Below are 25,547 nucleotides of genomic sequence, written 5' to 3' on the forward strand. Positions count from 1 at the left end.
TCCTTTAGCAGTGGCATTACCAAAGGCACCCACTACAACAAGGTTAAAAAGAAAAGACATATTACCAGCACGCATGCACGTAATGTAAATACATAACTTTAGCACAAACTAGTGTATGATTATGTTATTTTAACATAAAGAAAATAGCAAATAATTAAATAAATTAGTATGTATGTAGTTTGGATTTTTATTTTTATTATATGTACTGTCACTAAACAGAGGGTCACTTAATGAATTAACACTCACAATTTGTTTGTACCTTAACAGCCCTATTCTCATGCCCTCACAAAAGTCACCAACCTCACTACAATGATGTTTCTCACTATAGTGAGGGTTACCTTATTCTGGCGAAAATTCAAAAGCTCAAATGCTCACTATTATCACAAATATCTGTGACGTGTGAAAGCAGGCATCATAATACAAAACATCTGTGTTTGTTTTGTTTTACATCAATATTTGACATTTTTTAATAAATATTTGAGTGTTATAACTAGCATGGAGGAACTGTTCTTTATGTATGCGGCAATTGTTGAGGAGGGGGATTCGGGGGGTAGGAGGAAAATTTTGAAGGGTTTACGAGACAAAATCGATCCTTTTACTATGCAAGACACAACAATTATAAATACATTTCGATTCCCAAAATCGCTATGTAAAGTACTTATAGGTGAATTGGTGCCGCATGATGTGCAGAAGTCGAGTATATCTTTTGATCTGCGTTTCCTGGCGTGTTTGTATTTTTACGGGCATGGCTCTTACCAAAAATTCGTTGGAAATAGTTATATGCAAATTTTCTCTTAAAGATTTTGCACGAAATTTGGGATCAAGGGCACAATCGGCGCAATCGATTGTACCCATATTGGGAATGTTTCACCCTCAAGCACAGACGCATACATTTCTTTATTATCCATTTGTGTTTTTGTTTGTTTATTTTTACTAAATTAGCTGTTTGACAGCAAAGTGTTTTTTACCTCACGTGGTGACTTTTTTAAGCTTTTTTCTTATGAGGTTTGAGCAAGAATAGCCTCACAAAATATGCCTCACAAGAAATCTCCCAAATTTTTCCTCTCAACTCAGTTGAGAGGTTTTTTCAGAATAGGGCTGTAAGAGTACATTTACTTATTGTCTATTAACATTTAACATTAAGACAGATTGTAAATTTAACTCGAATAAAAAAAAAAAGAGAGTGGAGAGGCAAAATTTGAGAGATTTCTTGTGAGACATATTTTGTGAAGCTATTCTTGCTCAAACCTCATAAGAAAGAAGCTTAAAAAAGTCACCACGTGAGGTAAAAAGTTTTTGCTGTTTTAATAAAAATAAGCAAACAAAAATGATGATGATTATATGATGTTTTGCAAGCAGCTTCCTGAGTTGCAACGGGGGAAGCTAACCAACCCTCAAGGGCTGCAAATACTTTGGTCGGAGTTAGCAGATAATTTAAATGCCTTAAGAGGTCCAACTCGGTCGGCAGCCAAGTGGAGGGAGGTAAGTTCATAAATGCTTGTGTATGTTTCACATTATTAAAATATCTTTCCATAGTCCTTAATGCAGTGGAAACATCAGTTGCGATCGCGAGCGCGCAAACTGAAGGCACATGCGCAAGCGACTGGTGGGGGCCCTCCGTTAAATGGAATAACTGAGTTCGAGGAGCAAGCCATTACAACTTTTGGGGCAGCAGCGGTGGATGGATTGCCGGGTGTTGCGACTTTGGGTCACCAGGTAATATTTTTATTTAATATTTGTCGGACTATATATTTTATTATTACATGAGGCAATAATTGGTCCGTTTTTTACTTATTTATGACAGGGGTGGCCATTGCTCTGCAAAAGAAAATTGTAGAACACAACGAGCAGATGACGGGGGTGCTGAACCAAATGACACAAACACTAACCTCGATGTCAGATGTTATGGCTAAATTGTGTGAACAATTAAATAAATAAAAATAAAATAAAATGAATTATTTAAACATATGTAGATGTTTTTTTATTCATACTTAGAGGAAGTAAAATATACAGAGAGTAAAATGTACAGAGACAGTAAGTAACTTACATGTATATACTTATATTTAAGTACATAACGCCACTGGAAATATATACATACATATGTATATTATAAAGAAATGATGCACCCTCCTAAAATGGGGTTTTCGAAAACAATTTCGGTGTCTTGTAATTCTTCTAAAACATCTTCGAAGCCAAGGTTTGCAGCCACACCATGCTTCAGCAAAATGTTGTGAAGAATTGTACACGCGTAAATAATCAAAGACGCGAGAAAACATCACTATAGTGAGTGTGGTGATTTTTGGGAGGGCATGAGAATAGGGCAGTTAAATTTAAATAAAATTGTTGAAAACCCAAATGTACACGTATAAAAATAAACCGGAAGTTTTAAATTAATTTAACGCAGTGGCGAGTGCTTTCCAATGTATCGAGTATACATTTAATCACACACTTCTAATGTGCATCATTCACAATGCGTAACCAGCTATCAAAATTACTTGATTACATCTCAAGAAATAAGGAATGTTTTTTCTTGGGCATTTGCGTGAGAGCTGGAAACTGATCTTATAGCCCTGGCAGTATTGAGTAGATGATTGAATATTCGTCGGGAGTACCATACAGATGCATATCATAAGTAAAATATCTTTTTTTTAAAAGAAATAGCAGTAGCGAGTGAAAAGAAGAAAACATCCACTGTATTTTGGATTGCACATGTAAAAACCCATTGTTTTGGTAACAAATTTAATTTTTATAGCTGTGTATTGGCGGAAAATACCTCTTTAGTTAAAGAACTGCTGTTGGTTAAACGCGATTTTTTTATTGTGTAACACGAAAAATGGTGTTGGGATGATTCAAACTCTCAGCGACCTCTTGAGTTGTTATTAGACAATTTGCATCGATCAATGACTTTATTTTATTCATATCGGCTTCGAGAGTCCTTGCAAGACGCGGTGCATCCTCAAAATAGAAATTGCATTTTAGCATTGGCGTTCGGTGAACACATCAATTCCGAGCACATCATACATATAATTTATCATAATAAACCGAATTTTTAACATATTAATCAAAAACAAACAATTCCAAAAAAATTAAAAAATTACAAACAAGCCTTACCAGCAGCTGTTCAAATATACATATAAGGGTATAAAAGCCTTCAAAAAACTTAGTAAACTACTCAATATATCTGTCCGTTGCACAAACCGGCAGCCCTTACAGAGTAGAGTCGCTCCTCGAATATTTGTTCAACTACAAATTTCGTTGGCTGGTTGTATCAGAGAATTCAAAATCATTGAGAAGGTGCAAATTGAATTCTGTATGATGGTTCGATTGGACGGCCAACAGTATCAGCTCTGAATTGAAGAAAGGAATTCACCATTCTCGCTACTATTTAGCAGAAATGATCACGTTCTCTGGCAGAAATATATGTAAAACGACTGATCTCACGCCAGAATGAATAAAGAGAAATACTATGAAGAAAAAATATACGAAGTCACATAAGCGTGATTGTTTTGCATCATATGAACCATTTTTTTTGAAAAAAATGGTAAAAATTGTAATTTTTTTACAAAATCGGGAAAAATTAGATAAAAAATAATTTTAAATAAATTATATTAATTTCGACTATTACAAAGTGAAGATGTGCCAAATGAACTTAAATGTGCTCATATAAACACCTCTTGGGCCATTCCTTTCAATTCTTCAAAAAAAATTAATGACCTTCATGAAATATGCATATTCGCATTATTTCGTTATTATTTCCATATTTGTAGCAATAGCATTTCTAAGGCAAATACATATGTATGTATGTATATTATTTCTTTGTCGCATTTGTCTGTATGTTTACGAAGGAAAATACCAGCCACATATGTGCATACATATGTACAAACATTCATAAGGAAATAACAAGTGCCGCACGCATCTTTTCGCATCTCCGTTGTCACGGACAACCAATGGCCAAAACTGACGTTTTGTCAAAGAGTCAATCTGTCGAAGCACTGACCCGACGAAAAAGCGCCTTAACATTGTGTTGTTGGTAGAAAATCCGAGCTGTGCCGAAAGAAACTAACAAACGATCGCCGATTGTTACCGCTTCCCTTGCTGCTCGAACAGCTTCGCCAACAAGCTAGCATAAATATTATGTTTTTGTATGAGCCTGCATACATATCAACGCTGATTTGTGCGAGCCACGGAAAAATATTTTAGAATTGACAAATATAAATCGACAACAGCTATGTTGCCACTTTTGTCACTCCGTGTAATTTTTTGTTTTGCAAGTTTGCATCAGAAAGTTGTTCAATTTACGATTTTTAGTTTTTGCCATCGTCGCGAAAAGTCATTTGTAGGCAAAGGCATGCTCCGGGAGATGTTACGGCGTCTGTTTTTATGAATGAAGCGAGGTCGCTTGTGAAATGTGCGCCTGCGTTTATGAATGAAATCGTTTTTGTTGTAAAATTTACTATATTTGGACTCGCCAATTTGGCTGCCATATTGACTTGCCATGCTTATGCTATTTGAGACAATTGTTTTTTTTGTAGAACAATGTTTCAATTTTTTGTTGGTGACATATTTACATGGAGACGCATATGTATGTTTGTATGCTTGTGCATTATTTGTTCGGCAATGTATACTATGCCAATTATATGTACATATAAGTGTAAATGAATGTACATATATGAATATGCAGATCAATGCGCGCACACGTAATATATTGATAAGTGATAAAATCATGATTTGAATATCTGAATGCGCATATGCGTATTCATACATTTATGTGAGCAGATAATAAGATTATGATATGAGCATGTGCAGAGACATAAGATTAATATGATAGAAGACGTACAAACATATGTGTATATTGTTGCGATAAATTTAATTTCTATTGGTAAGAAATGTAATACAAAAATATTTATTGTATAGTATATTATGTAAAAATCAAATAAAATTATTAAATATGCAAGTCCAAATTGACTATAAATATTATTATGCATGCATTCATACAAAATTACACTCATATCATAATTATTTTTACATGTCAATATGGGATTGCTGAACACAAAAGCATACATACATACATACATACATATGTATCACATACAAACGATCCTCTGGTTGAAAGCTAACATGAAGAATGAAAATATCACAATGCTCTTGTTGGGAGTATCATAAGGAGCATGCAAGTTAATGACACCCTCCACACAGCCACTTGACCATAACTGTAAACAATATTGAATCTTTACACTTTGTAGTTGTGCGGCCTCATAAATTAAAATAGAATTCGATATACTCTTTCCGTTCACATTAGAATAAACCATTCTTATCTAAACAATATTTGTAGCCCTCACAAGAAGGCATAATAAAATCAAAACAGAACACTTAACGTTCTGCCTAAAAATGCTAAATATGACATTAATGTAAATTGACACTTTCTTTGTTTTAAACTCAACCAATATGTAATAGCTTTAATTAAATAATAAGTAAATGTATAAATATTAGTAACTTGTAAATAAAGATTGAATTTGGTCTCCGGCGATCCAGTCGACACAACGTGTTTCATTTTCTCTGCGCGTTGGCAGATAGAAAAAATATATTTTTTTTCAAATTCCCGCAATACGGGAATTAATTTGCATACATATATTTACGTCTCTTCATATTCTTGAGGTTGTGAAAGAGTTATATTTGTACACATTCTTCGCTGTTAAAAATGGAATATCATAGAACTTATTTTTCTTCAATATTCCCTGATTGCGCATACATGCTATTTCATTATATGCCGTAAATACATACATTTATTTCTCTTCATATTCACTGGTTGAGTATGTGATAGAACTGTTAAAAATTTTAACATTTCACAGCGTGAATTCTGTGGTTGTGAGATGAATTCCGTACTTCAATTCAAACAAATGTTTGATATCGAACCTGCACCTTCTCTATGTTTTTACATTATCTGGTTGTATCTGGCAATTTATCGTCGATTCTGAGTTGGTCTCGCAGCCGTGTTCGTCACTATATGTATATATTAATAGCGCATTTCTGAAAGCAGTCTCTAGCCACTATTTGTAACATTTTGAAGTAAAGTCTAAATTTGTGATTAGATACTAATCATAACACAGTCTCAAATTTGCGACCTGATAGTTAGCAGCAGAGATAAAGAGATGCCCAACTTTGCTGTCACTGGGAATGTGAGCACCGCTCACTTACCGAACTTTGACAGTTGACTAGATTGGGTAGATTTTGATTTTTTACAATTGGAATGACAGGAACGGCCAGATTGAAATTATACCAAAAATATATGTGCGCGGAGAAATTTGTTGCCGCCGTTCAAGATCGCTAATAAAACTTTAAAGCAATGAAAATCAAAGAAAACTCGAAGTTTGAATATACTTGATGAATGGTTTTGCATAGTAGAATTATATTTCAATTACAAATAATTAAAAACATTTATTAGATGAGAACTAACAGGCTTAGTTCACCATATAGTATTGAAAGATCAACAGTTAGTTGTTTTAATATACCATAAAATCATAAAAAAGATTTAAGTAGTTTCACAATATATTAAAAGTCCAATATATAATAACTGCAATCATAATAAATGTTGGATGTTTTAATTTAAATGCCCAAAACATCTAATTTTTTTCAATCTGGCCATAACGAAAAATGTCATAAAAACGCTTATTTTGAGTTACTCTCAGACTGGAATAAGTTGGGCAACCCATCATCCCTGGCCAGCAGGTTACAAAATTAAAAATAGTTCTAGTTTGCCACTTTTAAAATAATGAATTGAGATCAACATAGATATTAATCGATTGTCGTTTTTTATCGGTAATTAATGCCTTCGTTATCGGTTGGGTTATTTTTGCTCAAGCCTCCGGAAAAAAGTAATCATTCCTCCTATATCATTCCGAGTAGTGAACGTGGATGTGAATAGTTTACTCGCTCTTCCTCATTGAATTTTCGCATCTGTTTGGTTAGCCATCTTTTACTGAAAATAGTTTCTTCGTTATCGTCATGGCCACCCAAGAATGATAGAGAAAGAGATTACGCAATGCGCATGTTTGTTTTCAGTCAGCTGTTCTTGCTGACGTCACGGTTGACTTATTATTCGCCCGCGCCTTTGAATGTGAATTCGAATTGTATTTCCGCGTGTAGTATTAATTGTGAAATTTTATATTTTTTAAAATGAGTTGCGCAGTGTTGGGATGCAATAATAACAATGCTAAAAGTAGTGCTACGAAATGGAGATTTTTCCATTTCCCTTAGGATAAAACAGTACTAAAATAGTGGATTCATTTTTGTGCACTTCGCGCCAGAAGCCTTCGCAGAAAGCCACTATAACCACTGTTATTTATTCTAATTGTAATAATAATCTTAACTAACAATTTATTCCATTTATTTATATGCATGTATATATGTTTATTATATTTTTGCAGGTAATATTTTTCAACGAGTGTCAGTTGATCTCAATTTTGCTGACCTAATTGAAAAAAATGATGACTTAAAGATTCTCAACAACGACGGGCTTGAAAATTTGGCAGGGTACATCTGCCACAAACTTGGTAAAGAAAACCCCGAAATTTGTGCCAATTCAGAAATTTGTTCGTCTTATACTTGGGTGGATCACCTTTCTGAAGGAGGACTCTCAAAACCAACAGATACGTTGATGGAGCATATGAGAGCCTTGCAAGCAGTATTTGACGACTTAAATGGTACTTCCTCGCCAACACCAACAGTCACATCGCCCACTCCAGCGCCCTCACCAGCAGTCACATCGCCTGCTCTAGCTTTTCCTGCTCTGTCTATTAATTTTTCTTCCTCACCATCACCTCCAGATTTGTCCTCTTACATCCCTTCTGAAGGTAAATTGACTGCAGCGAAGATGCTTGGAGCAGTGCTAAAAAAATGGAGGAGCAACAGCGAGAGAAGGAGGCCATTGCTCTACAAACGAAAATTGTAGAGCCAAATGTGCAGATGACAGGGGTGGCCATTGCTCTGCAAAAGAAAATTGTAAAGCAAAACGAGCAGATGACGGGGGTACTGAACAAAATGACACAAGCACTAACCTCGATGTCAGAGGTTATGGCTAAATTGTATGAACAATTAAATAAATAAAAATAAAATAAAATGAATTATTTAAACATATGTAGATGTTTTTTTATTCATACTTAGAGGAAGTAAAATATACAGAGAGTAAAATGTACAGAGTTTAAGTACATAACGCCACTGGAAATATATACATACATATATATATTATAAAGACATGATGCACCCTCCCTAAAATGGGGGTTTTCGAAAACAATTTCGGTGTCTTGTGATTTTTCTAAAACTTCTTCGAAGTCAAGGTCTGCAGCCACACCATGCTTCAGTAAAATGTTGTGAAGAATTGTACACGCGTAAATAATCAAAGACGCTTTTTCAGGGCTGTAATGAAGAATGCGGTGTTTTGAGAGGCACCGGAATCGTGACTTCAAAACACCAAAGGCTCTCTCAATGGTATTACGTGCTTTGGCGTGCAACTTATCGTAACGCACTTCCCTTGCATTTGAAGGTTCGGCGACTGGCGTTAACAGCCATGGTTCCAATGGATATCCTTGGTCACCTAACAACCACGAATCACTTTGCATGTTATAGGTACTTGTGAGGTGCATACGTGTTGGGGATGAGGTCCAAATACCAGAATCATGGCAAGACCCGGGATATCTCGCGTTGACAGCGGTGAACAGAAGTCGATGATCACAAACCTGCCAAAATGCAGATATATACATATGTATTAATAGAAAGATTGGTTAATAGTTTATATAATATAGAACATTACGTACTGCTTCTACATTAAGGCTGTAAAATCCTTTCCGGTTTATGAAAAGTGAGAGAGGAGTAGTGGCGTCTGTGCTTGAGTTTGAAACAATCCCAATGTGGGTACAATCGATTGCGCCGATTGTGCCCTTGATCCCAAATTTCGTGTAAAATCTTTAAGAAAACATTTATTTATTTATTTATATTTATTTTTATTAATTTATCTTACCCCTTCTTTGTATCTGAAACATCCTGCGCGCTTGAAGGGAAATAAATTTCACTGCCCTTAACATCCACAATTAATTTCGAAATAAAGTGCAGAGCTCTAGACACAGAGGACTGACTCATAGAGAGCATATAACTATTACCAACGCATTTTTGGTAAGAGCCATGCCCGTGAAAATACAAACACGCCAGGAAACGCAGATCAAATGATATACTCGACTTCTGCACATCATGCCGCACCAATTCACCAATAAGTACTTTACATAGCGATTTTGGGAATCGAAGTGTATTTATAAATGTTGTGTCTTGCATAGTAAAAGAATCGCTTTTGTCTCGTAAACCTTTCAAAATATTCCTCTTGCCCCCCGATTCCTCCTCCTCAACAATTGCCGCATACACAAAGAACAGTTCCTCTATGCTAGTTATAACACTCAATTTTTTTTTATGTTAAATATTGATGTAAAACAAAACAAACACAGATGTTTTTGTATTGTGTTGGCTGCTTTCACACGTCACAGATATTTGTGATAATAGTGAGCATTTGAGCTTTTGAATTTTCGCCAGCATAAGGTAAGCATCACTATAGTGAGAAAAATCACTATAGTGAGTGTGGTGATTTTTGTGAGGCCATGAGAATAGGGCTGTTAATCCAGATCGTATAATATAGAGAAGGTTCAACTACGGACAAGCATGTAAACTGTCAAGAGCCATGAATTTTCTATTAGTGGATTTCACCACTTTTGGCTCGGCAGGAGAAATTTTAACAGAAATTAGTGAACAGTGCTGAGAATTCAATAAAAATTATGCTCAGAAATGTACATTGCTTTTACAGACGCATAATGGCCTTTTGGCTTATATTTTTATACGTTTACATGCTATCATATCAATTGATATGAATATAATTTGGCGAATTTTTGTGAATTCATGCAAAATTGATAACATTATCATTAAATTATGCTATTTTGATGGTAACATTTGTAGTTAATGTCAAAATAAAAGCTACTTTTTAAATATTTCTTATCTTGGATAATATTATATAATGTCGTATACATGTATATAGGCTATATATATGAAATATTATCGTAATATTAATAATAATATATGTAAATCGCACATCTTATCATTTAAAACTTTCATACGCATCTATCCTGCAGATATGTACATATGTATGCAAGTACAAATCAATATTATCATTCATCAGCAGTATAAAAAGGGCGCGTTTCTCTGTATTTACGTACACAAATATGTATGTATGTATGCGCGTATGACATTCTCACACAAATAATATATGCGTACGCATGTAAATCAAAAAATACAAACATTCTTCTGGAAAAACAACAATAGTCTCAAAAATCATCATACATACTTACAATATGAGTACACATGTAAATATGTGCGTATGACATTCCCACACAAACAATGCATACACAATCTACATACTTACATACGTTCACATGTGGATATGTCACCCGCAAAAATTACAAATATTGTTCTAAAAAAACAACAATCGTTTGAAAAAGCATCAGAAACCAATATGGCAGCCAAATTGCCGACGTCAAAATTTATAGCAAATTACCCAACAACAAAATTTTCATTCATGAACGTAAACGTACTTTCAAAAAGCATATTCTAAAAGCGCTTTTCGCGACGATTTCAAAAGCTAAAAATCATAAATTGAATATATTCTGAAATTTTATGGAAGGAAAAAGTGACAACTCCGCAAATATCTATATATATAGAATAAAATTGCCAACATAGTTTATTTGTCGATTTTCAAGTCGAGAAATATTTCAAAGAAAATATTCAATATTCCTCTGATTTATGTGTACAGTCAATCCCGGTTAAGTAGTACTCCGCTTAAATGAAAATCAAATTCCGCCCTCATCACTCTTAACAGCCTATATTATATCTTGCTGCAACTCACGGTTTTTGTTTTTTTTTTTGAAATACATGGAAATTATTGTTTTAAGTACCACTCGCTTATGTACCATATTATATTTTGATTTTAAACTAACTACAAATATATGTATCTTTGAATGTGGCACATAACCAGGATTGACTGTATTTGTCAAGGAATGTAAAAAATATTTTGTAATTCTGAAATATTTTTACGCAGCTGCGTCGATATGTAAGCAAGCACACACACAAACATACATATTTACGCTGGTTTGTAGGCGAAGCTGTACAGCGGCAAGGAAAACGGTGACAATCGGCGGCCATTCGTTTATTTTTCTCGGCACAGCTGGGATTTTCTACCAACAACACAATGTTTGACTTTTTAATAAAACGTGAAGTTCGGCAATTGGTTGTCTGTGACAACGGAGTTTTTGTATGAAACAATGGGTGTATATATTTACACACAAATTGGTGTGTAGACAAATTAACAAACTTTATGCGAATGATTCTTTCAAATTTGTTTACGTGCACACAAAATTACACATGTGCATACATACATACATATGTATGCGAGGGGCTCATCACACATCATCTGTCGTCGCTTGCAAATCTTGATCTTATACTCCTTGACAACGGACACAAGCCAACATTTATGAAAGGAAGAGGGTCATCGTATATTGATCTTACTTTCGCAAGATCGTCGATAGCAACGAAAACCGCATGGAGAGTTTCAGACATCTATACACATAGTGACCATCAATCCATAATCTTTGATATCAATACACAGAATAAGCAAAACTCTGGTATTTTCGCACCTAAAAACATAATAAGACGCTGGAAAACAAAAGCCTGTGATACAGAAATGCTCGAATACGCCATAAGCCAAGTAAAAGAGGATCTACGGGAACGCTCGGAAGCAGATAAAGCACATCACAAAATCACTTGTAACGGTAGCCGATGCCACGATGCCACGAAGAAAAGACGGAAGAAACAAAGCCCCGGTATACTGGTGGTCTGAAGAAATTGCGCAACTGAGAGCTGAATGTCTAAAGTTTCGACGTAGACAGCAACGTGCTAGAGGAAGAGGTGACTTCGCAGAACTTCTTATAAACTTTCGGAAAAAAAGGAAAGAACTGCATAAGGCCATAGCCAACAGCAAAAGAAATGCCTTTAATCAACTTATCTCAGAGGTAGATAACGACCCTTGGGAAAAAGCCTACCGAATTGTAATGCAAAGAATAGGTAGATAAAGAAAACCACCTATATCTCCCGCAATTTTACGTAAGATAGTCCATAGTTTATTCCCAAGATGCGAACCTATGCAAGTGCCGATTTTCCAAATTCATCTGGATGAAATCGATGAAGTGTCCCACGAAGAAATACAAAAGGCGGTGAAAAGAATCAAGATTGGCAAAGCAATCGGCCCGGACGGAATACCCAACCTCGTAACTAAGCGTATCATCCAAAGAAAGCCAACATTGTTCCAAAACGCATACACAAGCTGCTTGAAGGAAGGGATCTTTCCCAAATGTTGGAAGCGTCAACGCCTCGTTCTTCTGCCCAAAGGTGATAAGCCTCCAGAAGAACCCTCGTCATATCGGCCCTTATGAATGCTAGATACGGCTGGAAAAGTTTTCGAAACAATTATTTGTAAGCGGCTAGAGAAATATACTGAAGGAGACTCTGGGTTGAACCCAATGCAGTTCGGTTTCCGGAAAGGACGTAGCACAGTGGATGCGATAAATGCGGTTACCAAAATAGCGGGAAAAGCACTGGAAGGGAGTAGTTGGCGTTGGGGTGACAAAGAGTACTGCGTTGTCATCAACCTGGATATAAAAAACTCCTTCAACTCAGCGAACTGGGATCTAATTATTAGATCTCTGGTAGAGTTAAAGGTCCCGGACTACCTTATCCTAATTGTGGCAAGTTACTTTGAAAACAGAGTATTAGTGTACGATACAGAATATGAACCTGAAACATATAAAGTAACAGGCGGCGTTTCGCAAGGGTCAGTCCTCGGCCCTGTACTCTGAAACGTGATGTACAACGGAATCCTGAGAGTCGCGGTGCCTGAGGTGGTAAAAATAGTAGGATACGCGGACGACATTGCGGTCGTAGTAGTAGCGAAAATCCTAGACGAAGCTAGAAACAAGTGTACTGTAAGCATTAACAATATTAAAAAATGGCTCGAGACAGCTGGCTTACATCTAGCTGCACACAAAACAGATGTGGTTTTAATGAGCAGCCGAAAAACAGTGGAATCAATGGAGTTATGTATTGATGGGCACACCATAAAGTCAAGCCCACATCTCAAATATCTTGGAGTAATCCTAGATCACAGACTCTCATTCAAGCAGCACCTAATGGCCACACACATCAAAGCGGCGTGATCTGTGTCGGCAATAGCAAGAATAATGCCCAATATGCGAGGCCCCAGACAACTAGTCAGAAAGTTGCTGACAAGCGTTAGTAGCTCCATCATTCTGTACGCGGCGCCAATTTGGATATCTGCTATTAGACATAGCTCGTATATGAGAGGAGTTGCTTCGGTACACAGACTGGCGTCACTGAGGACTTGCTGTGCATTCAGAACAGTATCGGATGATGCAATCCATGTTATATCGGGAAGACTCCCCTTAGACATAGCAGCTGAGCGTTGCTCATCAGTCCGAGATATGAGGGCTAACATATCACCCAACCAATATAGACAAGAACTGATAAAAATCGACGCGAAATGCCTCCGGAAGTGGCAGGAGAGATGGAAGAACTCAACAAAGGGAAGGTGGATCCACTCTCTGATACCCAATGTTAGAGAATGGGTTACGCGGGATCATTGGGAGGTGAACTACTACCTTACGCAGTTTCTATCTGGCCACGGCTGCTTCAGAAGCTATCTGCATAAATTCAAGCATGTGGAATCTCCTCTCTGCATGCACTGCGAAAATTATATTGAAACAGCAGACCACGTACTGGTGGAATGTGTCCGCTTCCAAAAGGAAAGGCAAATACTTTCCGATAAACTAGGAGAGCCCCTACCCATACGTTCAAGGGACGTAGTAAGTTGTATGCTAACTTCCCATCTAGCATGGGATATTGTATGTGGGATAATAGCGTCTATTATGCAAAGGGTTGGAGAAGACGAAATCGCTGTTAGACTGAGAGTGCAGTCCCGAGATGCTGCAAACCTATGACACAATAAGAAAATATATATAAAGTAGCTGTTATATACATAAACAATACCTGCTCTGCGAAGGAAAGCCTACAGGCAGTTCCGCAGGGAACCACAGGTCTGTGGGCAAGGGGGTGCTTTAGCACATATGCCCTGTTTGCGAATCGGGCATAATTGCTGGTACGGGCCAACAATATCTTTTGAAGATTTACACTCACCTTTGGCGTATCCATAAAAAAAAAACAAAAAAAAAAAAAACAACAACATATGTATGTGAATATGTGAACATTATGCGTATGGTTTTATAAAATCTTTTTACATGCTTACATATGTGAGTCTGTGCGACGGCATAGTCTTTTAAAACGTTATCAAAACTTTTAATGACCAACTCAAACAAATACATAAATGTGTATATAACACCATATAATAACTTAACAAAACTTTATTAATTATAATTATATTAATTATAAAATTTAGGTAGTTATACAAATATGATTAATAGAATTCATCATTAAATATGTCAAATTGCACATATGTACGTACATGAATACTTATGTGCTTTGATATCAAATATGTACATATGTATGTATGTATATCTTTCATAATATCTATAAATGATATCCATAATCGTTTGCGCATTGTAAACACGCGAATCCGTAAGCGTACATTTCTAAACATTGAAATTAGCATCACTTTTCTCATTTAACCTCATGTTAAATATTGGTGAAATCCGCTAATAATATTTTTGTGGTGAAATCCACTAATAGAAACCTCAACCCTCCAAAAAGAGTAACGTTTTGACAATCGGCACACCATGAACCTTCTTTATAAATGTACGTTCTCTGGTTAATCTCACTAATTGTTAAAGTATAGGAAACAGAAATATTACAACATAGGATATATACATAATAGCCCGAACAGACAAGAAAAATTAATGCCGATTAAGAAACGCTAATGCGCATTGAAATTTTGTGATGACAGACGGCAGAATTATGCATTTAGACAGCTGATTCTGAGATTTGTTTATTCACAAAAAAAAAAATTGGTATTTTTGCAAAATCAGTATGAATAAAACCAAAAAATTCGTTTATTATTATTAATTACTTTAAAAATAAAGAGCAATTAAACGCAATACTTGATTGTAACGCGAAAAAAGTGTGCGAAAAAGTTAGGAATACTGGAAAAATGGATAGCAAACTGTGCTTTGTTAACTTTCTACAACTTAACTATAGTTGCACATAATTTAATTAGCAATATAAAAACTGTTTACATCTGTTGCTTTAAACGCAAAGAAGGCGGCAGATTTCAAGCGACATCTGTCAAACAATAGCAAAAACTGGTAATTTTTGGGCATTGGTGCTTAATCAAATTTAGTAAATTCAGCTAAATACACGTAATTTTTGTGCATTACTAGTTCGCATTAACATGGGTTAAATTTGCAAGATAATGCAAATTAATCCCGCTAATGCAATTTAGCGCTATCGTCTGTCAGGGATATAACACTACATACTATATGTCAGGAGAAATGTTTTCGAGATTTTCGCATATAATTTTCAAATATTAGCAAATTAAAGGGCGTAATTTTTCAATGTTATATGAATTTTGTGGTTGAATGCCACACTGATATTTTTCATTCTATTTTTGGATGAGTTTTTCTATGTCTCGTTTACTATTGTTTTAATAATAATGAGAAATGTTTTGAGATTTTCGCAAATAATTTTCAAATATTAGCAAATTAAAGGGCGTAATTTTTCTATGTTACTGATATTTTTCATTCTATTTTTGGACGAGTTTTTCTATGTCACGTTTACTATTGTTTTAATAACACTGTGGATATAAACAGAAAACAAAAGGCGACTTAAATTCTGCTACGATGGAAGTGTGAGTTAAACTATGGCTTGCAGAGACTGATAGTAATATTGGCAGGTTTGAAATGTATCGATTATCTGTCTATCAGAAAAATTTCATTTTACTCAAAATCGATTATATTTATTGTCGTATGTGTAGTAATTTTTTTGTGAAGCTGGTAGAAAAGTCGCCATTTTGCTAAGTATGTGAAGAGTTCATAGATGCACACGAACTTTTTTATTTTAAGTAAAAATAGAAAACTTGTGTGGGCCGACGACATCCTAAGTTGATCGTTAGTGAACGTTGATCTTAATAGTGTAAGGGGGTAAACAATGAAAAAAAGTGCAAGGTGTGTTTTACAATGGAATATCACTAATGATGTATCAATTTATATACGAAATTGTTTAATGGTGAATTTTAAAACGATAATATACATGCCTTATATGCTTTGATCTGATGAAAGATTTGATCTGTTTAGTAGTCCATCTTATGTTATAAAAGTATTTGCTTATATTAATACTACAGAATTATATATTACAATAATAAATACATAAATAACTTCTAAAATATGAAAATGGGAAATTGCAATGGTATTTGAGAATACCATCATTAAGAACTTTGAATGCTTTTTCTTGTCAGTATAATTTAATTTTTTTTTTGAACTATAGGGTATAGAAGTCGTTGTCAAGGTCAGCAGAGAATTATAGAAAAATTAATGGGTGAAATTTTTTCATACAATAAAATGGTACCAAGCAATCAAAAAGAGTCTTACTATACGTTGTAAAAGGAATGAAAATAAACAAAAACATGATTATTCGGGGCTGGACTTTAGAATAGCATCGCCCGATTTCGGGTATATGGGTATCTACGGATAAGGATTAAAAAAATATATAAGTACATATAGTAGACGCTCACTATAAGTTTTTGACATATTTGCATTTAAAGTTCAAATTTTCAGCTATTTCAAGTGCGTGTTCCTGTTATTTATAATGAATTTTGCACATACATATATTTTTAGTGTTATATCTACTAACTTTTCCATAGTTCAGTTCTACCCATTTGTTTTGTTCTTAAAAAGTAACTTCAATTCCATATTTAGCTTTCTTTGAAAGCCATTTATTCATAAGTTACGAAAATGGTTACAACCAAGCAAAAACGAAGTGTTACAATATTTTGTAAACGAATAAAAAATTAAAAAAAAATATACCGTCAATATAAAATTCTTTATCGTGTAGTGAGTAGTTTAAAATCTTTCAGAAGGTCGCCACGCTAAAAGAAGTTCAACGCGAAAGGACTGAAAACGTCTAGGTTGGTCCGACCAGGGTATTTTATTTTTGAAACATGGTCGAATGTTGTTCGAAACAAAAAACTACAAACACCTCGGGGCTGTGGTCTAGGATAGCATCTCAGATCAAGTATATACATATATATATATATATAGAGTTGCAGCACAATTCCGGGCACGATTCCGATTACTTTGGCGGAGGGGTAAAAAAAAAATTCCGTATATATGTGCGGATAGGGGAGCTTCTCCACAGAAGAAATAGGGAAATGTTTAGTTTAGTATATCATTTTGAAGAGGTTTTGCGCAAAGGGGGAGGGGGCTGGGGGCTTGCTACCCCCCTCATTTGAAAGGTATTGAATGGAGCTTTTGAATAATACCACCCTTCCCCCTCTAGGACAACGGGGGGCTCTAGGGCAGCCTCCTGAAAATGGTGTAAAATCGCAGTTTTTCCATGCAATTTTCACAAATTATTATAAAATGTAGGTATTTTTACGCATAGAGTGACTCTATGTTTATTATTTTTATTATTTCAATGCATTAAAGTGGAAATCCAATTTATTTAAATAATAAAAACACTGAAAATTAAAAATTGTATATGTATCGGTAATACCAAGATAACCCAACCAACCATTTATACAAAACCCTGAAAAGTGGGCAATATATTACGTCTATATAACGAAAATTTTGAATAAAAAATCGCGCGATTTTCATTATAATATATTACATTGAAACAAGCGCCGCAGGCGAAAATTTGGAATAAAAAATCGCGCGATTTTTTATTCAAAATTTTCATTATATTTTCAGTATGATATATTACATTGAAACAAGCGCCGCAGGTTTTTTATTCCAAATTTTCGTTATATGGACGTATTCTGTTAATACTTTCAACCTTCGATCCGAAACGAGTCCTATGTAAAGTAACCCAAATGTATATAAGACCTACCATTTTGATTGGTTGGGTTATTACTGTCTTCCTTTTGTGCTTATTTTCTTCGTCGTTTGACAGTTCATATTCAGTAATTTTGCTTACATTTCAAGGAACAGTATAACACGTAATTGAAAGCTGTTTTATTTATTAAATTGTACATAAAATTGCAACTTAAAATTCATAATTTATCATTAATTCAATGAAATATTTTGCAAAGAATGTATGTGTGTTAAATTGGTTAAATTTTTTGCAAGCAGTGCAACAAAAACTTCAAAAGAAGAGAGCCATTGTTTGAGCAAATGTGAAAATGTGCGTTTTTTGCTTACTTATATCTAAAAAACAAATTAACTTTTAACAATAAATTTATATTTAAACCAAAGTTTAATTCATTGGCTATCCGTGCTATATAAATTTAAAAAAATCCGTGCACGCATTTAAGAGGAATAAGCAGTGAAAATGATAAAATAAAGTAAACCCAACCCAAGAAATATCCAAAAATATAAAAATTACTTTTATTTTTTAAAATATTCACGATTAAATGTTCAAAAATTTGCACTAATAACACATGGTATTTCTCTATGTTACAATAAATTTTTTCACGTTTTGCACTCTGTATATTTAAATATACACTCTAAACATTGAAATAAGTTCACTTTTATTTTGCTTTATTTTACCTAAATGTATTAATTTAAACTTCACTTAGCACAGTCATCGTTGAAAAGGTTTGATTGTTTATAGTTATGAGGGAAACGAGCCTTGCGACATCTTAAACAGCAAATATGTAGGATTTTTAACAATTTTTCTTTGTTTGTTTTTTCGCGTGATTCTTTTTTCTATATTAACTATACTGAAGTACTTTTGCGTAGTACTCCTTTCTGCTTTGGCCGCCTTCGCCCGCGCTTTTAAAAAATAACCCTGGTCGAGCGAATACCCGGGGTGACTGAAGTACTTTCGCATAGTACTTTTTTCTGCGTTAAAATAAAAAAAAAATATATTGAGTTTCGTTTCAAAGTGGTTATATTTTTTGGTTATCTTGCACTGATATTGAAACAAAATTTGAGTTTTCGTTATAAAATGGTTAAATTTTGTTTATTATATCTGTTAGCGCTTTCCATTTATTTTTGATAATACGCTGTTTTGTATATAAGGTGACAATATACATATATAATATTACTATATAATATTTCTTATTTGTTTAGTAAATTAAATGGGGAAACTTTATACCTGAGGCAGACATGTAGTAACAATACCATATATGGTACAAATACCATATGTGTGTCACCAAATACCAGCAAAATACTATATGAGCAATGTAGTATTTTGCTGGTAACAATACTATGATGTTTCATTGTGGTATTTGTATAAACACAGCTAAAAAAAAGGTAACAAACTTTGCTAAAAGCTTTTACACAAAAGCTCTTCGAAATATTCTGTCAAAATGACTTTAAAAATTAATTATTGAAATAGAAAACAAAATATTTTTCACAATTTCTCTTCCGGAAAAGTAGACAATGTCTCATTTTATGTGAGGATTCTAGAGAGACTTTAACCAAACCAAACCAAATAGTAACTTTAACATATTTATTTTATATTTATTATTTAGATATTTGGGTCGGCTTTAGTATAATATCCCAGGATTTCGGGAATAAATTGGGTATGGTCGGATAGAGGAGATTCTCCAGATCACGAATATATATGGTTATAGCCGCAGGAAGCTTATAGTTTTCGAGTTATTCGCGTTTTAAGTTGAAAATTTGCAATATTTTAATTACATATTTTCGATATATAAAATTAATTTTGCACTTCTATTTTTCACTTTTATATACGCTAACACATCACTTATTCATTTGCACACATTTATTTTATATAATATAGTGCAAAAATAGCTTTTAATAAACATTTAAATTGTTGTTGAATTTGATTATTTAAGAATAACAAATGAATTACAAACTGTCATATAATCAGCGTTACCTTATCGACATCATTTGTAAAATATTTAAAAGAAATAAAGTAAACTGATTATACCCCAAATACGAGAATCAACATCCTATAAAAACCATAACCCTGGCCGATCCAACACCAGGGTGTGTCAAGTTTTTTTCGAGTAAAACTCTTTTTTGCGTTGCCGGCCTTCTGCCGCGCTTCAAAAAAAAAAAATAACCCTGGCCGATCCAACACCTGGGTGTGTCAGCTTTTTTTGAGTACAACTTCCTTTTGCGTTGGCGGCCTTCGGCCGCACTTCAAAAAAATAACCCTGGCCGATCCAACACCGGGGTGTGCCAACACCAGGGTGTTCCAGGTTTTTTTTCGAGTAAAACTCCTTTTTTGATTTTTACTCATCATATAGCAAGAAAAGGGATAATGATTTATGTATTTGGCGTATAAACCGATTTTTTATTCGTTTGATAAATGTGTAGATATGGCAATACTTATTGTTTGACAACACGGAACACTTATTGTTATTGTGCGTGTAATAATATTTATGTAAAATATAAAATGGTTATTTTAAGCAAATATCTATAATATTAATAAAAAATAAATATGTAGAAATATTGTAGTGAAGTGTAAGTGTATAAAAAGTGCATAATATGAAAAGAAAAAGTTACTATAAATTGAGAAATTGCCAAATTAAATTTGCGAAATTTTCAACTTTAAATGCATATATCTCGAAAACTATAAGTTTGCGGCGGCTATAATTATATATTTTCTTAATCTGGAGCATCAGCCCAATCTAACCATACCACTTTTAACCTTGAAATCGTGGGATGGTATACTAAAGCCGACCCAATTAAATAAAGAACATATCCATATGAATGGATAGAGGAATTTTTGGGAAAAAAGGAGTTTCAGCGAGTTTCCTTATTATAACATGGCAGCGCTCCATTTCGTCGTAATTTTTATAACACACATGATGTTCACTACGTATGTAAAATGTAATTTTTCAAATAAAGATTTCTTCGGTAAAAAAAAAACTGTTAAAAGTGTAAAATGTGGATTTATTTAAAAGTATATAGTTTCATTTAATTAATTTGAAGTGAAAAATGTGAATGTAAAGTGAGTTTAATGTGGTAAAATAGCTTGTTGAAATGTTCGATTTTGGGAATTTTTAAGGTCGAATATCTCGTAAACTAAGCGTTTGCGGTACCTATAACCCTAGATATTTTTTAATCAGGAGGACTTCCTATTTCCAACTGTACCTTCAAATCGCGGCGCCAAAGAAATCGGAATTGTGCCCAATTCCGATATAAATGGGGTATGTGCTGATAGACGATTTATTTTATATCAAATAGTGCAAGAACTTTAATTCTATATAGAACTAAACAAGCAAAAAATTAGTGTACCATATTTTGTAATGGAATAAATATAAGAAAAGAAAAGATTATGACGTCATAACTAAATTCATTATCGTGTGATGAGTAATGTAAAATCTTTCAGAATTCTCATTATCTTGATAAATCCGGGTGTTGGATCGGCCAGGGATATGTTTTTAAGCGCGGCCGAAGACCGCCAAACCAAAAGGGAGTTCAGCGCAAAAGAACTGAGCACGCCCGACCGAGGGTTAATATTTTGAAGCGCAGTAAGAATTCTATGCGGATAACTAATGTGTTATACTTGTGTATTTCCTGTCACTGGGGTATTATTTGTTTTATTTATATATACAGATACAAATTTAAACGCTTATAGTATATCTCACAAACTATGAACGTAAGGTAGCACTGATTATTAGTGAGAATGCAACCCTTTTGTTATTCCGTGAGCAAAAATAATTCAACAGAAGTTAAATGTTGAAAATAAGTTACCTCCTCTATCCGGGGTATGTAGTGATAGGGGAGCTTCTCCTGAGTAGGAATATTCAAAAATAAAGTTCCTAACTCATATATTTTTCAAAATATTCCCGATTAAAAATTCAAAAATTTGTATTAATAACACTTAGTATTTCACAATGTTTCACTAAATCTTTTCACATTTTTCACCGTATATTTAAATATACACTCTAAACATTGAAATAAGTTTATATTTCACTTTTATTTTGTTATATTTAACCTAATTTTATTAATTTAAAAATCACTTAGCACACTCATCGTTGAAAAGGTTAGATTGTTTACAATTATGAGGAAAACGAGCGTTGCCACATCTTAAACACCAAATATGTAAGATTTTCAAAGATTTTTCTTTGTTTGTATTTTCGCTGGATTCTTTTTTCTATATTAACTATAATAAAAAATACTTTTCAAGATTTTTCAAGCTATAATTGTTTTGAGTTGTGAACACTTTTTCCTTATACAGATACAAATTTAAACGCATATAGTATATCTCACAAACTATAGGTTATTCACGAAATTCTGGGTATACTAAAGTTTTCCCAAAAAACTAACCAGCAGTTTGATTTGAATAACTTAAAAACAAATTACATATAAATTAATAATAATATTCATACATATATGGTATATAATTAACTCCTTTATGTTACTTTCATGTGCATAAAGCCTTTTGTAGTGGGCACCTGCCTGACTCCTTATTTATTCGGCGACGGTATTCACCCTTAGGTCTCGATGAATTTCAGCGTTTCTGCAGTACCAAGGAGCATTTACAATGTCTCTTAGCACCTTGTTTTGAAAATGTAGTATAATAATAAGGGGGTATTCTGGTTTAGAAAATCGAAAAAATCGTTTTTTTTCATATTTTTATAGTATATGTTCCTAAGAGGATTTTTCGAAATTCAAATTATTTTCCGAGATACAGCTTATTTTGTGACTCCGACTCCGACTGCGCGCGACTAGTTCTCAAACTTTAAACTCGTTTTTCTCATAACTATTCTAGAAACGGTGTGCATGATATCTCAAGTTCTACTCAACCGATTCACATGAAATTTTACACAGAGCTTTCTTAAATAATTGTTCAATTCACAACCTGTCGTAAAGCATCGTAAAATTATAATTTTTACACTTGTTTTTTTATAATTTTACGATGCTTTACGACAGGCTGTGAATTGCTCAAATATATATATATTTTTTTTATTTTTAAAAAAATCCGAACCACAAAAAACGGAAAATACGAAACTTTTTTTTAAAACCTACGCCATTTTGTAAAAATATTCGTTTTTTTTTCAAAAACGTTTCGATAACTACACTTTTACCCTTCACGGATTTCGCATAAATTTTAATTTTAGGTCACGGGAAGGATTTATATCCTGCACACCAGGACAAACCTTTGTTTCATCGTCTCTACTTCGCCGACCTGCACTTTTTTATTTATTTATTTATTTATTTAATTAAACTAACGCCAATCGGCAATATACATTTGAATAATTAATATTTAATATAAGGGAAAATACAACAAGACAAGGGTAATAATATTAGTTATAAAATTCAAGTTTGATTAATCAATGATAGTTGAGTAGCTTGTTCTTCGTGGCTGTGATGAAGTTACTATATGTTCCTCCATAGAAATCCAGGTCGTTATGTAGCGAGTTGACAAGGTTTGCAATGCGATTGAGCGGTCCATTCACAACATAGTTTTTAGTGGATTTAGTGATTTTAAGCAGACGTTTGCGTCTTAGTGTTAAATTTACAGGTGCAAATTCGAAACTACTGTTGATCTCAGGTGCATCAATGAGTCCATTCACCACTTTATAGAAAAAGGCCAGATCAGCAATTTGACGGCCTAAGACTATTAATTTTGTACTGACAGCAGATTTCCTCCATAGAGATGTTCCGCGTTGGCTGGGCATGATGATAAATTAATATCTTACACATTTTTCTCTGGACTTTCTCAACTCTACTGATCAGAATATCTGTATATGGAGACCAAACAACTGAGCCGTATTCCAGGGGGGATCCCATCAGGTCCCGCACCTTTTTTAGGATTTAATGATGAAATTGATCTAAAGACATTGTCAGTGGTTACCTCTAAGTTATCTAAAGTCGCGTGTAGGGACAAATCCTGGCTGCTGTACCTCTGTCTGATATACACTTTTAAAGAAAGCAGCGAATAAGTTGCTGACTTCCTCACACTGAGTTCTTTGCATTCGCGTCTGAGTTGGCTAAATTTTTTATAGGTCTGACTGGATTCTTTGTTTTTATATATTGAATGAGCTGCCTTTTTTAGCCTGACTTTGCGAATTAATTCAGTTGAGAACCAACATGGATAATTACTTAGCTTATTTATATAGACTGGTACGTGGAGCGAGATACCATCTTTGATTATCTTGTACAAATAATTGACTTTATCGTCTAGAGATTCATGACTGTATAACTGTGACCAATCGGTCGTTAAGAAAAATGTGTTTAGACTTGCGTAGTCCGCTTTTTTAAATGATAACGATGGTATATTAGCTGGCTAAAATCAGGTAATATGTCTATTGTGACTTCTAGAGCTGGGTGATATTTCTCTAAAGACGTGATGGACTGGGTATTTTGAATGCTGACATCAAAATTGGAGAAACAAAGGTCCAGCAATCCTTGATGTTCATTTAGAATGTCGTTGAATTGTGTGCATCCCAGCGATGCATAGACCTCATATAGTAAGTTTTCACAGTCAAGGCGGGGAAAGTTGTAATCACCTATGACAACGAGCTTGGCATTTTTAAATTTTTCTCTCAGGTAAGATATTTGGTGAAGATGAGTGTTATAAACTTCATGTGTTGACTGTGATGGCAGATAAACACATCCGATTATTATATCTAAAGTATTGCACTTAACCTTAATAAATACTTGCTCCAAACTATTGTCAGGAGTTGTGATGAGCTCAGATTGAAATGAGCGTTTTATTGCTATAAATACTCCTCCGCCACGTATATACCCACTGGTTGAAGGGTTTCTATCTTTCCTGTAAATTGAATAAGTATTATCTATAATTTCACCATCTAGTACAGCTGGATGGAGCCAAGACTCGGTGATACAAAATACTTAAGTGTTATTGGCTGACGACGATGTTAGGAACCTGTTTAGTTTTGTTCTCAGTCCCCTCACTTTCTGATAATTTATTATCAGCGCTGTTGGATGGGTTCTTCTTGGTGAGCGGGCGAAAATTCTTAGTAACGATCTTAGGAATGAAATTGATATATTTAATGGTTTTTGTTAAATCACCACCCTTTATTATGGCGTCAAGTTCAGCTCTTAGGTTTTTAAGAAGTGTTAAGTCAGACTTGAAGGTAATCTGAGGTCCTTCTGCTTCAGCTGTTGATTTCCATTTGAGAATAGTTAACGCATCATCTGGTGTTGGTGTTTCAATGAGTAACGGCCGTGTACGGCCAGCTAACGGACGACCAAGTCGCCGTATTCTAAAATTCATTGTGTTGCTAGCGAGACTGGGTGGTAGTGCTGCGAGGACTTTTGTTCTATCTTCCTCCAAACGATCTTGACCATCGACTTTTATTGATTCAGCCACATTCATGGCTATTGCATTTGATT

The 25,547-nt window shown here is 34.3% G+C and overlaps 1 protein-coding gene across 1 annotated transcript in view; it reads left to right on the forward strand.

The window, feature by feature from the left end:
- The first annotated feature begins 16,078 nt into the window (after window positions 1-16,078).
- The window catches only part of LOC120781748 (cAMP-dependent protein kinase catalytic subunit 1), a 77,082-nt gene continuing 67,613 nt past the window's right edge, over window positions 16,079-25,547 (forward strand). The window contains exon 1 of the mRNA XM_040113980.1: window positions 16,079-16,271. The gene's annotated coding sequence lies outside the window, so the exon portion shown is untranslated. The remainder of the gene's footprint in view (window positions 16,272-25,547) is intronic.

Source organism: Bactrocera tryoni, unplaced genomic scaffold (assembly GCF_016617805.1).
Source record: "Bactrocera tryoni isolate S06 unplaced genomic scaffold, CSIRO_BtryS06_freeze2 scaffold_7, whole genome shotgun sequence".
Classification (NCBI taxonomy): domain Eukaryota; kingdom Metazoa; phylum Arthropoda; class Insecta; order Diptera; family Tephritidae; genus Bactrocera; species Bactrocera tryoni.